We start from the raw sequence: 16482 nt of genomic DNA, 5'->3' as shown, positions 1-16482 counted from the left end.
GTTTTATTATGCAGGAAGGTGTCATGTTTGTTACGAAGCTGAGTGCAGATGGCAGAGTGGAAGAAATGGATCACTAATTTTAACAATGATTAATGAACAGAGATAGAAAATGAATTACATTGGACTATCGGAGGCAAGAAATATTTTTGTGAAAATTTTGACTCATCTGCTGTGCTGTTCTCTGCAAATTATTTTCAGAAATTCTATATGTTGTCAACAGTTGACTGCATTTTCCATTACTGTCTATTTCTGTTCTTAAGTACTTTTGTGTTATTAGAGATACATAATTTCAAAATACCAATACATTCCTGATTACTTAGAGAAAATATATGTAACAGTGTGACTGTTCCATAGACGCCAGCCATAAAAGTCCTGTTTTATAATAATCTTTCATTCTTCCTCATTTTATCACTACATTAGGAATGTTTGATAAAAAAGAGAGGGGGGGGCGGGACTCTCCTGGCGCAGGCAGAATAAAGAGGAAAAAAAAAAAAGGAAGCGAAGGTGGTGATAAAAATGCGGGCTGGTCTGGGGCTGCCCCAGGGCCTGCCCTCCGGGGCCCTTGTCCGGCCGCCCCCAGGGGCAGGGGCGCACCCCCTGCCTGGCACCCTTCCCCGCCGTCCCCGGGGGGCTGCCCCCACCCCTGCACCCGATCCCCCCGTCGGCCGTCGTTGGGGCCCGGGAAGGAATCACCGGATCCTGAAGCCTAGGATCCTGGTCCTAGAATTTCCTCCTCCGGTGGCTCCTCAGTCCAGTCCTGTCCGCTCCGGTGGCCCCGGTGTCGACAGCGAGTTCTTATGGGACTTCACGCGGGCGTCTTCATCAGGCTCATCAGTGATCGCCCGTGCGCGTGTGCGAGCGTGTGGGTGTGTGTGTGAGTGTGAGCTCCGCAACTGAATACGTTTTACTTGGTTATGATCTCTGCTCTCCGTGGTGGGCACCCCGTTTTCGTTTTCTTTTTAAGATTTCATGTATTTATTCCTGAGAGACCTGGAGAGAGGCCGAGACACAGGCCGAGGGAGAAGCAGGCTCCGCGCGGGGAGCCCCCGATGCGGGCCCCGATCCCGGGACCCCAGGGTCATGCCCTGGGCCCAAGGCAGCCGCTCCCCGACGGAGGCCCCGGGCGTCCCACATGGGAAGGTGCACTGTGACTTTCCCCTCCTTTCTTCTTTTTGATCCCCGATGTGCTGGCTTCGGGGCATCTCATTTTCCTGGGACTCCCTGCAATCGAGAATCGACCCAGTCGGGTTGGGATCCCGAGGTGTCATCGGCGGGCCCTTGACGTCGCAGCAGGAGCCTCTTCGGTGGGGACGTGAGTGAACTTCACGCGAGCACTTCGGGGCTCCGGCCACGTCGGGGGACCCTGCGTCTGCGGACCCTGGTGCCAGGATTTAATCCTTGGCCTGGAGGGTAATCTGTGTTAGAACCTTCCAGAATAGACCCCGCACACGGTCCTGGCCGCGTGTCGCGGCTCTCCCACAGGAGGAATTCTCCCGAGACGAGAGGACGGGGCGCCGGCCGCCCCTCGTGGGAAGCCCTCCCGGGAGGCGCTGGCCACGCGGGGGTCTGGCCTGCACGCGGCGAAGCTGCCTCCTGCGAGCTGCCTGGTGTCTGAGCAGACGGACGATGTGTAACGACTTCCTTCTCCTGCAAACGAGCCTTCCAAGTTTCCAACTTGACTGTTTTATTTATGCTCTTGACCTGTGAAAACAAGCAGGCTGTTTAAAAAGCAAAAAGTACTTGCCATGATTAGAGTACTTAGAGTCGAAATAAATTGCAGAATGAAGAGGACATTCCTCGTCGCTCCAGGAGAAAATGTGGCGGAGGTTTTGCTTCTCGAGGAGAGTCTGGGGGGTGGGTGCCCGGGGCGGGGGGGGGGGCACCCATCTCAGCGGCCCCGGGGGGGCCCCAAGGAAGGATTCCGGTGACTTCCCCTCTTCCTGCTTTTAGGTGGCAGGAAGATCCTGGGGAACGTTTAAAACGCGTTTGCGAGCGGTTCTAAGTAGTTTGCATATAATTATGGTCCTGATGGGAAAACACTTTGGAAAAACAACTAGTGAAACAATGCGAGTCCTGCTCAGGTTACACGGCATATGCTAAACACCGAGGAAACACACGCAGTCTTTAGCGAACAAGGTAGGGAATGCTCCAGGGAGCCAATTTAGAGTGTGACTTAAGGCGAGCGCGGCTTTTCGCGTCTCTTTCTTCCGGCAAGAGGACTGCGTCGCCGTGGGTCCCCGGGCCGGGGTGACCCCGGGCACAGGCCTGCGCACCGGGTGGGCGTCGGGGGCGTGTGGAGCATCGTGGCCCAGCGAGGGGCTCCGAGGGTGCGGGGCTCGGCCCCGGGGGGAGCTCAGCCGTGTCGCCGAGGAGGGCAAGCACCCAAGCACCCAAGCCCCGGCAGGGAGGCCGAGAGTCCTGGCTTGGCCGTTAGAGAAATCACGAGGAGCGAACGGCAGATCGTAGGCGATCCACGTGGGAGACAAGGCGACTCCTGGGTAGAGAACCGTCTCCACGATTCGGGGGGCGGGCGGGGGGCTGCGGAGGAGGCGCGAGGTCGGGTGCAGGGATGGCCCGTAGGAATAACTCGAGGGCCCTCGAGGGGCAGACGTTCGGGTCTGGGTGCCAGGAAGCGAGTTGGCGCTCAGGTAACAGTCTTGCTTCAAACAGGAACGTGTGGTCCTTTGCCCCGAGCACCTGCTCACGCTGCCCCCTCGCGCTCGCGGCGGTCGGCCGCCCGCCCGTCTCCCGGTGCAGGTGGGGGTGCCGCGCCCGTGCACGTCGGGCTCCGCGCGGCTCCCGGGCCGGTCCCGGGGCCCACCTGGCTCCGCTGCCTCCCGGCCGCCGGCAGTTGGGCGGCCCTTGGGCGCGCGTTACCGGCTTTCCCTGGGTGTCCGTTTGTGATCACCTCCACGGTGGGCTGGACCCACTCACCACATCGGACCCGCACAGTGAAGTGATTTGAGGATGGTTTCAAGAGATCCATCTCAACGGGGGAGCCCGTGCAAGCCGCCAGATAGGGACACACGCTCACGCGCACACCCTCGCTGGCGCCTCCCAGGCCTGCACGTTGGGGTTGGTGACACCCACGCGTGGAAACACAAGGCCGCTCGGCGCCGACGCCGGTCTCCAGGCAGGTGCTCCGGGCGAGCCCCTTTAGCCTCCCAACCCCACAAACATACATTTAAGTTCCGCCAACTTGAGTAATTACAATGAAATTGCCTATAGCCTGCGCCGGAGAATATTCGGGATGTCTGTCATCCTTCTATTACCTCAGGTAAATAACTGATTGACCTTTTTGGGGCTCTGATACTTTACTAATCAGAACCTGAAATCTGTATAACAACACTTCATTTACTTGATAGACAAAAGAACAATTGCACTTGAAGTAATGTGATTTCTAAATAGACACTGCCTGTCAAAAATAAATGCATTAGAAGTAAAATGTAGCTCAAGGAGACAATTAGCAAACAGAGGTGACACGGTAAACAGGTGCACCCATTATTCCCAAAGCTTGTGGCAATATATTCGCGTCTTTTGGAGTGATGGAAGATCATGTGACGGTTTGGTGAATTATCTCTCGGTATCATCTGACTGATGCAGCCGCCGCTGTTGCAGAACATTTAAAAATGCATCTCACAAATTACATGGTAGCTGGGAAAAAAAAATGCAGGTTTTTTTTTTTTTTAAGAACAATGCTTTTCTAAAGCAATGCGCTAGCATACGTAATTTTTCATTTGAAAGGATGGAGACCATTTCATTATGCTGGGTATACAGTCGGTTAAGGTTGTGCAAATTCATTACAGTGTTTGTTAATGTATAAAACATTTTCCATTCTGGTTTTAGTGACATTGGATTTTTTTTTTTTTATAATGTGCTGTTTCTGAAACATCTGCCATCCTTGTTACCTGTGGGCAGAGGACGGAGAATGTACTCTTTCTAAGAATGTTTATAGAATCTTTACCAAAATGGAAAATCTTGGAAGATGAGAGGGGAAAAGGACTTTTTTTCCTCGCCCCCCCCCCTTCCTTTTCTGTCGGTTGTTAGGTTTGAGTTTTCTGGAATAGAAACTTTACAAACGGGGGGGAGGAGGGGGGACCTGCCATTGGCTGCTGAACAGGCCAGGCTTGGAAAAGACCAGGCTTTCTCGGGGCCGCTCTGTCCCCCGTGTTTGCACGCCCTGCAGTGGGTTCTGCGCTCAGAGTGTGTGTTCTTGAAGACTTCCCTGATTATTTTTCATCTTTCATCTTTGCTCTTTTTTTTTTTTTTTTTGCTTGAGGGACCCATGGCTTTGGCATTTACTATTTCTTCTTGTTACCATAAGGATCCCAGGAAGACAGTGTGAAATATTTTTACTTGGCCTCCAGATCAGGCCACCCTTGACGCTTCTTGGCCTTGTCCAGAATAGCTGGAGAGCCTAACTTACTAGGGATTCAGAGGTGGCCGTTGTGGAGGACCGCCGCATTGGGATGGCACCTTGTGTCCCGGGAGAGAACTGAAGACAACACCACAACCCCTGGTCACCATCCCAACCCCACCCACCATCCCTCCCCACCCTGCAGGGGAGGTGGCTCGTGTCCTCCTTGCACCTCTGTCTGGTGCCTCATCGGTCCTTCCCGGGGCGTCGGGTTTCCATGTGGGAGACGCAAGGATGGGGCCGTGTGGGGATATCCCACCGGGGATGGGGATGTCCCACCGTGGATGGGGATGTCCCACCAGGGATGGGGACATCCTCCGGGGAGATCCTTTGCCAGGCTGTGTGTGGGGCAGCTACACCCTGAGCAGCGAGTGCAGGCCTGGCCGCCCTGGGCTCTGCTCTGGAGCCACGGGCCGGGTCACCTCGGGAGAGGAACCAACGAGAGCGACAGCGGAACCGTCGTGCACTCGAGTCAGGCCGGGGCTGAGCGAGCGCTCCAGCCGTGCGGCCTGCACCGCGCCCCAAGCATGATACGTGAAGAGCAGCCCGGGAGGCGCTCTGGGAGGCGTTGGGGCATCAGTCGCCAGCGAGGTGGTGGCCAGGACGCTCCGGAGGAGCCCTAGCCTCTGAGCGCTGGGGAGATGGCCCGCTCTGCACGGCGGAAGCCTTCCACTGGGCTTCTTCAAAGCTGCTCCTTCCCGCTTCCCTTCATTCTCTTGACACCAATACACTTGTTGTTTAGAGTAGCTTTGGGGGTCGAGAAAAATCGAGCGGGAAGTACAGCTCCCATCCCGCCCGCCTCCGTGTCCCCCCGTTATTCACGTCTACGTCAGGCTAGTGCGCTTGTTCTAATTGATGGGCCTACATTCATACGTGATCGTGAACCAAAGTCCGTCGTTTACATGGAAAGACCACTCTGCTGCTGGTGTGCGTTGAACGGGCCTGGGCAAGGGAGAGGTGACGGGCACCCGCCACTGTCGTTGCACACCGGATAGTTTCACTGTCCTGCGATCCCCCGTGCTCCATCATCTATTCATCCCTCCTCCCCTCGCCTCTTGGCAACCACAGGTGGGTTGTTTTTTTTTTTTTTTTTTGACTATCTCCTTTGTTTTGCCTTTTTTTCTAGAATGTCACAGAGTTGGAATCGCATGGGATGTCTTCTCTTGGGATTGGCTTCTTTCACTTAGTTATACCTATTTATGGCTCCGTCATGTCATTTCGTGGCTCGATAGCTCACCTCTCTCTGTCGTTGAGCGCTGCTCCATTGTCTGGAGGTGCCACGGTTTATCCGTTCTGTGATTGAGAGACATCTCGGGTGCTTCCGTGTTTTGGCAATCTCCAACAGAGCTGCTATGCACAGCTGTGTGCGGGTTTTTGTGCGGAGGTAGGTTTTCGCCTCCTCTGGGTACCTACCGAGGAGCAGGGGTGTTGGACTGGACGGGAAGGGTGTGTTTGGTTGTGTGCGAAACGGCCAAACTGTCTTCCAAAGTGGCTGTGCCACTCTGCGTCCCCACCAGCCGTGGATGAGAGATCCTGTTGTTCCGGGTCTTTGCCAGCATTTGGTGTCTGTGTTTTGGGTTTCAGTCATTTTAATAGGTGTGTAGTGGCATCTCGTTATCGCTTGCATTCGCATTCCCTGAATGCCACACGATGCCGAGCGTCTCCTCATGTGCTTATTTGCCATCTGTAGATCTCCTTTGGTGAAGCGTCTAGACTTCCTGCCCCTTTTTAATCGGCCTGTTTGTTTCTTGTTGTTGAGTTTGAAGAGTTCTTTGTATATTTTGGACACCGGTCCTTTATCAGATAGGTATTTACCTAAGATTTTTTTTTCCTCCCAACATGTGCCTTTTTTTCCCTTCTTAATGCTTTTCCTTTGTAATACGTGCATAATACTTAGCCAGCTGTTGGCAAATTGAACACCAATAAAAAATAAATTTATTAAAAAAACAGATAAAAATAAAGGAAACTCCATAAACAGTAAAAAAAAGAAAAAAAAAAAACTTAGCGCAGCCAGCGGCCTCTATTCTCATATGGCCGAGTAGCATCTACTTACACTTGAGACCTGGGGTTTTAGGACATGTGAAGTCAGAGACACACCTGCAGTGTGTCCTCAGCTGTGTTCATGAACTTACGCATGTATGCGCACGCGCGCACATATGCAGGAAAGAATAGGAAGAAATGTGCCAAAATACCAAAGCAATCACACCAGCTGATAGAACTATGGGTTGTCGTTATTTTCCTCTTTGTGGTTTCTCGTATGTTCCAGATTTTCTAGAAGTGAGCCTAGTATTACTTGAGTAATCAATTTTGTACGGGTAAAAGTAAATGAGCTGAAAAAAAAGCAACACCTGTAAGAGGAACTCCCAGAGTGGCTCAGTTAAAACTTGTGCAACTTTCACTTTGACTGCAGAGGATATCTCTGGAACCCACACGTCGAGTGATAGTGGTGACAATGCATTTCCTCTAACAGCCTGCTTCAGAAGACCAGGGGCTTTATTTTATTTTATTTTATTTTATTTTATTTTATTTTATTTTATTTTATTTTATTATGAGAGACACAGAGAGAGAGAGGCAGAGACACAGGCAGAGGGAGAAGCAGGCTCCATGCAGGGAGCCCGATGCAGGACTCGATCCCAGGACCCCAGGGTCATGCCCTGAGCCCGAGGCAGATGCTCAACCACCGAGCCCCCCGGGGCGTCCCAACAGGGGACTTCCTTATGGCCATATTTGGTGGTCAAAACAGCCTGATGTTTCGCTGAGCCCTCACTGGGCAGCATACAACGTAAACAGAGGGCAAACTACGCTTGCGTACAGTTTTAGACTTGTAGTAGCCACATTACGAGTGGCTAAGAGGGAACAGGTGAAGTTGATTTGAAGACTATATTTTTAGTGTATCCAGAATATCATAGCTTCAACAGGTAGAAAGTATCAAGAATGAAGCATTTTACGCTCTTCCGAATGTGATGTGTGTCTTAGGCCCGGGGCTCATGTCAGTCGGGCCGGGGGGTGCTGCTCAGTAGCCACGCGGGGTCGGTGGCCGTCAGATGGCCGGTGCGCTTGCTGTCATGTCCCGGCAGCGCCTGCCAAGCAGAGCACCTGAGCGGCCACGTTCCTGCGGTAAGTGTAGATGAAAGAGAGAACAGGCGCTTTGTGCTTTCCGGTTATTTCCCATTTCTCCCTCAAGATAAGCTACTCCATAGACTCCTTGTGATTTGTCGATGATACGCGGTCTCTTCCGTGGAGGGATAAATATTTTTAATTCGTGCGCTGATAGGATTTATTCCAGAGCATTTGCAGTTTGGGGGATTCTTTTTTTCTTTTCTTCTTTACCGTATCTATCCCCTGTCTGGGGGCCAGGGTGGTCCAGTTTGCCAGCCCCGTGGAGTGTTGCTCGGGCTGATACGGGACCTGCCTTCCCCGGGACGGGGTGAGAGCCGGGGCCGGGTTGGGCAAAGACATGGGGTGGGGGGGGGCGGTCAGAGAACAGCCTCGGGGCAGAGCTGGGGTGCCCCTTCTGGACGTGAGCCGCGTGGGAGCCACGCGCACGTGGCCTGTGCTTCTTACCCTACGAGCACGGCCTACAGGCTGGGTCAGAATTCCCCATCTTTTCTCCTTCTCAGGGCTGGTTTGACGATGAATTAATTGTAGGTTGGGGGACTTGCAAGCGAAATTCAAAGCCAACAAACTTCAAAAGCACGGAGTTAGGGGGGGGATGTGGTGGGTGTGTGGGGGGGGGACCGGGGCCGACTGGGGCCCTGGTGGCTGCGGGGTGGGTGGTGCGGGCTCTCCACGCGTCTTCAGAGGGGACACCGAGTGTCTCAGCTTGTCCCTTGGAAGCTCCGCTGCAAAACTTTGGGAATCTGGGTGAGAGGCGGCGGCCTCCAGGACAGCTCGCTGTCCCCTTCGCCAGCAAAGCGCGAGCCCAGTGGAACGCGGAGTTAAACTTGGAATTTCTTGGCAAGGGTTAATAATCAATGTAGATCTCCTAACAAAGGAGATGCAGCCTTATTATACTGGGAAAGTTTTTTTTCTTAACTGTCAGTGAAGCAGTACTAATTATTACTCCAGTGTAAATGAGGTCATTTCCTATTAAGAGAACAAAATGCTTAGCCTCGCCTTGCCAATTCATACCAACTATTTTTCACACATACTCAGCTTTTTAGTTTTTTTTTTTTTAAATTTTGATAAAATCCATTCATTTGTATTAGAAAAGTGTAAACCATCGCAATAATAGTTGCCCGTGATTACCCAGATGAGCTTTTGTAATGTGTGGGTTGTTTGAATACCATGTGTTAGCTATGGAACAATTAGGCAGCTGAATGGATCTTTAAAACAATCAGATACTTTTATCTCACTGAAAAAATACATTCCTTGGATGTGTACTGTTAAACCGTAAATTCCGGGCAACGTTGAACTCACGGCACGAGAAGAACTTTCGGGTATATGTCGATGGAGGACAAAAAGACATCCAAATATCTTGTCTTCGTGTTTTCGTTTTTTTTTTTATGCAAGCAAAAAGATTTAAGGAATATTGTAGCAAACAAAGGGTAATTGTTTTAGCCCAGATGTTCCTTTTGCACAACAAGCAGGTTACAATGTTCCCACAGAGCTGATGAGCCCAATCAGGGAAATGATTAAAAATTGATTTTGTCCCTGTAATTACAGTATGTAAACTACTTAGCTTGGATTGCAAAGGAAGTGATTTTCTAATTACGTATATACTCTGGTGTCTAATGATTGGTTTTTTGAAGTAATGAAGAGAGAGCACTAACGACTCCTTGGTGTTCTGTTGTTTAAGAAAGACCATCTTTAGAGTAAGCAGCAACAGACAAAGAGTTTAAATTGAATTTTCAACACTGTTAATGTGCACATGGATTTGTTTATTAAAGAGACAGGGAAGTAATTTGATTGGCTCTGAGCATCTTGGCTTTTTTTTTTTTTTTTCCGTGCTAAAGCATGTAAAAATACATGCACCGGGGCGCAGGCTGACGGGAGGAAGGCTCCCGCTCCTTTCATCATCCCAGCGCCCCGGCTGCCACGGCGGGCCTCAGGTTCCTGCGCGCGTCTCATGTCTGTGTATCCTGAAAGCGTTTAGATGGAACAGGTATCAGATGGCTCCTGCATCAAAGTTACCTTCGTTTTAAGACGAAAGAAGAGGCTTCCCTCGGAAGCACGTCTGGGCAGCCCGCGCTCCGCGATGGAGCGTTCGAGACATCCCACGGTGCCGAGGGCCCGCGCCCGGCCGCCCGGCCCACGCGCTCACCCCACGCGGACCCCGCGGGCCCCCGGGGCAGGCGTGGGGCCCGAGCGGCGGACAGGCTGGGGCCCCGGGGCTCCTTCTTCGGTCGGGACACTCGGGGGCTGATGACTTGTGGCTCCCGGGCACCTGTTCTGGCGGAAGTCAGAGGGCGGGGACCGACCCTCCGCGGGGGGCCGTGGCCTCCGAGGTGACCCCGGGGTGGAGGCCAGTGGAGCCGCAGGCACCTGCCTCCGGGAAAGACCGTTCCTTACTCGCAGTTCCTAAGGGGAGGGGGCGCAGCAGGTGGGGGGCTGCGCCGGGGCACCGGGCCGGCCACGCGGGGCGGGGAGGAGGAAAGGCTCGGAGGCAGGTCTCGGCCGGTTCGGATGCCCTCTGCAGGCCCTGGGCGTAGGGGCTGGGTCTAGTGTCCCGTGTCAGAGCCTGGTCTCGAGGGCAGGGGACAGTGGCCCGAATAGGGGGCTGGCAGAGGACGTGGCTGCTGGGGCGGGGGTAGGGCATCGGGGGCTCCCAGAGGAGCTGTTAGCTCTCCTTGGGGACCAGTGGGTCCTGCACGGGGTAGTCCCTGGGGGGCCACGGGGGCCCAGAGGCCAGAGCATCAGGAGCCCACAGAAGCGACAGCGGTGCCGTGGCCAGGGCCCTGGCCATGACGAGCACGGCGACCCCGCGTCCCCCTCACTCCTGGCGCCCACTCGGCGCTCTCACCAGCTGTATGTGGTGGGCACCCCGAATCCGCGTGCTTCCCGCCATCGGCCGGCTCCCGCCCCACGCCGAGGCCGCACCGCCTCTCACCTGGACAACTGGGCGGCCTCCGCTGGTCCCCCTGGGACTCCCCTCTCAGCCCTTCCGGTGTCCTCCCCATAGCAGCCAGCCTGGCCCCCGTACAGTGTGAATCACATCAGGGGGTTCCCCTGCCCAAAACCTGCCCGTGGCTCAGAATGAAATCCCAGTGTCCTCCCGCCTGGCCAGGTATGCCCGTCCCCTCCCACCCCTGCTCGCCAGCGCGCCCTGGGCGCTCGGAACATCTTGCTGCCCCTTGGATGCACCGTCTCCTTCCTACCCCGGGGCCTTTGCACTCACCGTTTGTACCACTTACAGAGTTTTCCCCCAGATTGTCACAATGCTCGCTCTTACTTTAGTCAGGATTTTTTTTTTACTCTGACGTCACCAGTTAGAGACGGTCTGTGTTACCTTATCGAAAACCGTCTCCGTCCACGTCCATCCTTTTCCTTGGCTTTTTTTTTTTCTTCTTACAGCGCGTTATCCACTGACATTATATTTTGCCTTTATTTGTCTTTCCTTTGAAGCTGCTCACTAAACACAAGTCCCACCCGGACAGGGACATGGCTTATCGCCGGGTCCCCAGAGCCCAGCCGAGGGCCTGGCACACTGGATGCACTTGGCAGGTCGTGCCCGAATGACACCAGTTCCCTGGGCCTCTTCCCAGGGCAGCAGCTCTGGCCGGGACCCCTGTCCTGGGGTCACATGCAGGGGCGATGGCTCTGCCCCCTGGGGACACATTCGACCCTGAGAGTTCACAGAGAAGGAGAGTGAGAATCAGGGCACATCGAGTCCATTTAGGGGAGCCATAGGCTTGTGGCAGGGTCCCTGCCCCTGGGCCCGCGGGTTCCTGAGCGCGGGGCTGGGAGGGGGACCGGGACCCAGGATGGGGTGCAGGCCGCACAGCAGGCCGAGCTCCTCCTCCGGCCTCCCTCCGGGACAGCAGGGCTCCCAGGCGGGCCAGGTCCCCCGAGGGCGGGGCATTATCTGCAGGTGCTCGGCCTGCGGAGATGTGGAGGGAGACCAGCTGGCCCCCGTGCCCGGAATCCTTTCCCGACGCTTCCCTGGCAGGAGAGGCCTGAATGTGGCTCCCATCTGCCCCAGGCCGCACAGGCGCCCCGGGCCCCCCAACACCCCGGGCGCGCGGGGGGCAGCGTGGGGGCCTTGGAGCGGAGCCCCCGCCAGGGAGGGGCCTTAGCCAGCTCCCTTCTCTGCATCCTCCCTGCTGCCCCTGCCTCCCATTCCCGCCTGCCCCTTCCCGCCGCCTCCTCCCCCTTCCTTTCCTTCCTTCCATCACCCCCGTCCCTCCCTTGGACTCCTGGCCCCTCTCCCCCTTCCTTCCTTCCTTCCTTCCTTCCTTCCTTCCTTCCTTCCTTCCTTGTTTCCTTTCTTCCTTCCTTTCATCTTTTCTCCCTCCCTCCCTTCCATCCTTCCTTCTTCCTTCCATTTTTCCTTTCTTCCATCTTTCCTTCCTTCTTTCCATCCATCTTTCTCTTCCTTTTATCCTTCCTTCTTTCCATCTTTCCTTCCATCCTTCCATCCTCCCTTCCTTCCTTCCTTCCTTCCATCTTCCCTTCCTTCCCCCCTTCATCCATCTTCCCTCCTTCTTGTCCCCATCCTTCCACCTCTACTCCCTCCCCCTCCCTCCCCCACCCAGCAGTTCTTGATTCACCCTCCACCAGAGCTTGGGGCGGGGAGGTGAGTGGGATACGGCCGTCCAGTGATCCGGCAGGTGACACAGGGACGGCCCCCAGTGAGCGGTAGCTCGTTACTGGGACGGCCTTCCAGTCGCGTGGTGGCCAGAGGGAGACAGGCGTGCAGTGACCACGGGAGGGCAATGGGTTGGCCCTGAGGAAGGCTCTTGGCGTCTAACTCGGGGCTCCTTGCCGGGGCCCTGGAGGTGGCGGGGCCACGTCTCTGCTCCTGTCTTGACCTGCCGGGCACCATCCCCTCCAGCGCCTGTGGGCTCCCGGCTGGGCTTCTGGCCAGTGAAAGTGTCCCTGCTCAGAGTCCCCCGTCTCCCCTGGGGGAGCTCGGGAGGATAGGTGTGCCCCCCCCGCCCCCTCCCCCCAAGGGACCGGGCCTCTGGGCAGCGCTGCTTTGCCCACTGGGTTGCAGGGATGGGGCTGCCGCGAGGGCCCACTGCGCCAGGCCCCCCCACCGTCTTCCTGGCCTCCCCTCTCCTCTCTAAAGCCCTCTCCCTCGAGGAGCCCCTCCCAGCGCCCCCGCCCCCTCTGTCCTCCGTGTCCCCTCTCCTCCTGCTTGAAGCTGCGTCCCCTGTGCTTCTTCCTAGAACCTGCAGGCCTGTGTGGCAGGGCCTCGGACCTTCCCCCTCGCCTCCATCTGTCTCCTTGGAGGGCCTTGCAGCACCGTCACGCCCCCGCAGGTGCCCCGGCCTCTGACCTTCCACCCTCCCCCCAGGTGCCCCAACCTCTGACCCTCCACCCGCCCCTGCAAGTGCCCTGGCCTCTGACCCACCGTGCCCCCAGACACCCTTGCAGGTGCCTCGACCTCTGACCTCCTCGCAGGTGCCCCAACCTCTACCCCTCCACCCGCCGCCGCAGGTGCTCCGGCCTCTGAGTGCCTCTAGGCCCCCTCCCGGGCTTGCCTGCTCTTCATGCACCTGAAGTGTGTGACACGCAGCAGACCTGCCCCCGGGCTGCCGGGGCCTGGCACACAGTCCCTGTGAGTCACTGAAGGAGTGGGGCTGAGCTCACTTTCAGGTGCCGGCGGCGGAGGGTGAGGTCGTGGGGCCTCACCTGTGTTTCACGGGAGAGCAGGGCTTATCGAGTTACAGTAGGTGGCATTTCAGGCCCTGGGACTTGTCTGTGCGCTGATTTTTTGGGGGGGTCGCCGCGACCCGCCTTGCCTTTCGCTGCTTCTGTGCTTTGCCCGCCCCGCCCTTCCTCACCCACCTGGCCTTTGGGCGCTGTCTCCTGGGTGGCCCCCTCCTCCGTCCCCCCAGCACGGGATCCGTGTGGGAGGCGGGGTCGAGGGGAGGCCTCATGCCACCGGCCTGTTTCTGGTTATGTCACCCTGTTCTCGCTAATGCGAGTGCCGCTTGCCCTAGGACAGCTGTTTCTTTCACTGAGTGAGGCAGTCAGTGGGCTGGCTTTCTCCTCCCCCCACCCCAGTCGAGAGCATCTGATGTGCCCACCTGCGCCCAGCCTGCAGTGACTGTGAGGACACCAGACAGGCGCAGCCCCTCTAGAAGGTTCAGGGGCACTAACTCGACGTCCTCTCCCGAGACCCCAGATGGCCTCTGAACACGGGCTCTGCGGCTCAGCAGCAGGAAGCTTGTAGGGCCAACCGTGCCCCGGCAGGCCAGCCACCTGTGCATGAACCCCCTCACTGCTCGGGAGCCCGTAGGAGGGCCCAGCCCCAGGCCAGCCACGGACCTGGTGCTGGGGCCTTGGCGACTGGAAGGCCGGGGGTCCCGTCACTGCCCCAACGGCAGATTGCAAGGGCCGCTGAGGTTGGGATCGGTGGTGTCAGGCTGGCCGGCACGTGGGTGCGGGACTCCCCCCGGTGAAGTGTCCCCGTCTTCTCCCCGTGGCTGGAATCCACAGAACTTCCGCGTGACCAGCCCCTGTGGAACAGTCCCAGGATCGTGCAGGCCGTGAGGCTGCATAGAAGATCTGAGCCTGTCCCCCGTCCCCAAACGTGAAGGGTCTTGAGAGCAAAGCACGTCGGTCTTTGCAGAGCCAGCGGGGTGCTGGGGTCTGCTCTGCGCATCCCTGGGACGGACCCGAGGAAGCACAGCATCGAGCACGTGTTGTCCCCTCTCTGGGTTTTGATGTTGAATGATACGGAAATAGCAAAATGCAGCAGATCACGTGATGGGGAGAAACGGAAGCGGGGTGGAGAGAGGCCTTGCTTGTGGCGGATGCGGGAGGCCTACACCTTGGCCGTAGGTCTCGAGACAGGCAGGCAGGGGTGTTTGCACTGATCAGGGTCCCTGCACACGCCGTGCACTCAGTCAGCACACGCCCTTGGGGTGCCAGGAGTCACCCTGGAGTTGGACGGGGTGTTGCAAGCCGTTGATTCCGTGTCCAGGTTTCAAGGTCCTGGTCCGGGGCTGCCCCCACGGGCTCTCTGAGTGTACCTTCTGGTTTCCCATTCGTAGGCACACCCTTGAGCCCCCCGAATTCTGCCTCTCTTAACACCAGAAGGTACAGCTTCGGGCTCGGCGAAAGGTAGCTCAGCAAGAGGGAGCTTTTGCTTCCCTGTAAGGTCCCTCCTGTGAATGGGGTTCCCAGCTGCACTGGGCTGGCCCCGAGGGGCGGCCTGGAGATCTCGGGCAGGGGCCTTGGCTTGATGACCCCTAGGCCACAGCTCGGGAGCCCCTGTGGGCAGGCCCCCCAGCTTCCCTGCAGGCCCCCGCCTCGTGCGCTGCTGGCAGAGCTCATCTACGTGGGGCTTACTCCAGTAATGGGACTGGGGAACAGAAAACGCCTAACTGGCCCCTGCTTTCCGGGTCTTGGTTCGGGAGGGAAGACTTGAGGTCACACAACACCCCCAAGCCTGGGGCAGTTGCAGGTTCCTGGGTCGGACTCCCTGAATGTCCCCCAGCCCCCGGCCACCGGACTGCTGTGGTCCCTTGAGATTTGGGTGGAACTGTGGTCTAGTGAAGGGGGCTCCTTAAACCAGGGTGGGGGAAAGAACCCCTGAGAACTTCCTCAGTTCCTCAACCTTCAGAATTCTAGAGAGAGGGAGAGAGAGAGGGAGAGAGGGAGAGAGGGCCCCCCCGCCCGTCTATGCTTATTTCTTCTGTCCCATCCGGACAAGAAGCGGCTCGATGCCCCGCCCCCGACTCTTTTTGCAGGTGGCAATTTCCCATTAAAAGGGGCTGAGCAAATTGGGTTTATTGCAGCAAAGGTCACATAGTTCCCAGTTTTAAATTGCTCCATGGATCGAGGCAGTGGGGCTATGAAATACTGTTAAGACTCTTGACTAGCCTGGCACATTGTCACCTTGGATGCATGCTGTGTACCTGTCTTGCTGACGTCGATGTGTCCGGCATGGAGCCTTGCTAACAGGTCCTGTTTTTGCAGTTCCCGCACACCACGGCCCTCAGAATACCCTTCAGCCAGGAGGGAGCTCCGTTGCTCTAAGACTTGCCTGGTAAGGAACGTCGTCTCGTAGTTCGTGGAAGTGGTGTCTGTCTGTGAGTCTGTGGGTTCTGGAGGCTGCCCTCGTCCTGGGGCTGCAGACCCCCCCCCACCCTGGGCCGGGTAGGAGCTCGCCCAGAGGCTCCCTTCTCCTCCCTGCACCGAGTCGGGTTGTGGAGAGGCTTCTGGACTCAACGTTCTCTGGGATCGACTGTGGGTCCCGGGGCTTCCAGGTGGGATGACTGTATGATGACACGCTCCGAAAGTCTCAGAGCGGGGTCACAGCTGGGGTCGCCGCTCTGCAAGGTTGACTTCTTTCTCTCTGTGTGACATCCTTAAGGGTCGCTGTCCGCCGGTGGGGCTGCTGCCCAAAGCCAGGCGGCCCCATCCAAGCACCACCTGCGGCCCGTGTCCCCATCACCCACCGTGCGGGTCGGCGGCCCGGGCCCAGGCTCGGAGGAAACTTGTCCCAGAGCAGCTTCGCGTCTGTCATCCCAGAGTCAACATCGCAGACTCAGTCACGGAGTGCTTTCCTGGCATCGAAGCTGAGAAAAACCCGCCGCGCCAACGAAGGGGCAGGGTTTGCATTTGATGCCTGCAGCCGCCTCATCAGAGCTCCCCGAGATACCGCCGTAAACCCACCCTCAGATCTCATTAGCCGAGCCCACCTCCCTCTGACCATGGGCCTCAGAGGTCACTACACAACCGGGGAAATTGATAGCGGAATTATGCGCTCAGAAATTAATTTTACGTTGCCTTGAATATATATTTTTTTTACTGTGACTTTATCTTGTTGAAAAAAAGTGCTTACTTCTGATTTTGTGGATATTACTGACCATGGATTACTTTTATTTTGGTTTTTACACAACAGTTATATTAGAAATTTGCTGTTTTATTCTTACCTTCTTAGTAAAAAT

General features: G+C 56.4%; 1 protein-coding gene across 1 annotated transcript in view; it reads left to right on the top strand.

Annotated features, from left to right (window-relative positions):
• The window catches only part of ZNF536 (zinc finger protein 536), a 432422-nt gene that overhangs the window by 34442 nt on the left and 381498 nt on the right, over positions 1–16482 (top strand). Inside the window, exon 2 of the mRNA XM_055310964.1 lies at positions 15509–15578. The gene's annotated coding sequence lies outside the window, so the exon portion shown is untranslated. The remainder of the gene's footprint in view (positions 1–15508; positions 15579–16482) is intronic.

Source organism: Nyctereutes procyonoides, unplaced genomic scaffold, assembly GCF_905146905.1.
Source record: "Nyctereutes procyonoides isolate TBG_1078 unplaced genomic scaffold, NYPRO_anot_genome, whole genome shotgun sequence".
Lineage (NCBI taxonomy): Eukaryota > Metazoa > Chordata > Mammalia > Carnivora > Canidae > Nyctereutes > Nyctereutes procyonoides.
The sequence above is the reverse complement of the archived record's forward strand: the minus strand, read 5'-3'. Positions and strand labels throughout refer to the sequence as shown.